Source organism: Schistocerca piceifrons, chromosome 5 (genome assembly GCF_021461385.2).
Source record: "Schistocerca piceifrons isolate TAMUIC-IGC-003096 chromosome 5, iqSchPice1.1, whole genome shotgun sequence".
In the NCBI taxonomy this organism is placed as follows: Eukaryota; Metazoa; Arthropoda; class Insecta; order Orthoptera; family Acrididae; genus Schistocerca; species Schistocerca piceifrons.
This window is the reverse complement of record NC_060142.1, coordinates 693404405-693405803: the sequence shown is the minus strand read 5'-3', so window position 1 is coordinate 693405803 and position 1399 is coordinate 693404405. Positions and strand designations below refer to the sequence as shown.

The 1399-nt window shown below is 44.2% G+C and overlaps 1 pseudogene; it reads left to right on the top strand.

The window, feature by feature from the left end:
• Nucleotides 1-522: 522 nt before the first annotated feature.
• Nucleotides 523-640, top strand: LOC124799551 (annotated as a pseudogene).
• The last annotated feature ends 759 nt before the right edge of the window (nt 641-1399 follow it).

The following is a 1399-nucleotide window of genomic DNA, read 5'->3' as shown; positions in this document are numbered from 1 at the left end:
TCTTCACCAAAGAAGACGAAGTAAATATTCCTGAAATCCAATAAAGAACAACCTCGAAGATGAGAAACGTAGAAGTAGATATCCTCGGTGTAGCAAAGCAGCTTCAATCACTTAATAAAGGCAAGGCTTCCGGTCCAGACTGTATACTACTCAGGTTCCTTTCAGAGTATGCTGATGCAATAGCTCCATATTTAGCAATTATACACAATCGCTCGCTAAACTAAGACTGGAAAATCGCTCAGGTCACACCAATACCCTAAAAGGGAAGTAGGGGTAATCCGCTGAATTACAGGCCCATATCACTTACGTCGATTTGCAATAGGGTTTTTGAACATATACTGTATTCGAGCATTATGGAGTACCTCGAAGAAAACGATCTATTGACACATAGCACCGATTCAGGAAACATCGTTCTTGTGAAACACAACTAGCTCTTTATACTAATGAAGTAATGAGTGCTACCGACAGGGGACGTCAAATCGATTCCATATTTTTAGATTTTCAGAAGGCTTTCGACTCCGTCCCAACGGCCTTGCCGCAGTGCTAACACCGGTTCCCGTCAGATCACCGAAGTTAAGCGCTGTCGGGCTGGGCTAGCACTTGGATGGGTGACCATCCGGTCTGCCGAGCGCTGTTGACCAGCGGGGTGCACTCAGCCCTTGTGGGGCAAACTGAGGAGCTACTTGACTGAGAAGTAGCGGCTGCGGTCTGGGAAACTGACATACGGCAGGGAGAGAGCTGTGCTGACCACAAGCCCCTCCACATCCGAATCCAGTGACGCCTGTGGGCTGAAGATGACATGGCGGCCGGTCGGTACCTTTGGGCCTTTATGGCCTGTGCGGGAAGAGTTTAGTTTAGTTTTTAGTTTTTTTCGACACCGTTCCTCCACCAAAACTGCGTGACTATGGAATATCGCCTCAGTTGTGCGACTGGATTCGTGATTTCCTGCAGAAAGGTCACTGTTCGTAGTAATGGACGGAAAGTCTTCGATTAAAACAGAAGTAATATCCGGCGTTTCCCAAGGAAGTGTTATAGGCCCTTTATTGTTCCTGATCTATATTAACGATTTAGGAGACAATATGAGTAGCCCTCTTAGATTATTTGCAGATGATGCTGTCATTTACGATCTTGTAAATTCATCAGACGACCAAAACGAATTACAAAACAATTTGGATAAGATATCTGTATGGCGCGAAAAGTGGCAATTGACCCTGAATAAAATAAAGTGTGAAGTTATTCACACGAGTACTAAAAGAAATCGGCTAAATTTCGATTCCGCGATAAGTCACAAATCTGAAGGCTGTAAGTTCAAGTAAATACTAACGGATTACAATTACAAATAACCTATACTGTAACGACCACATAGGTAATGTTGCGGGTATAGCAAATCAGAGACTGC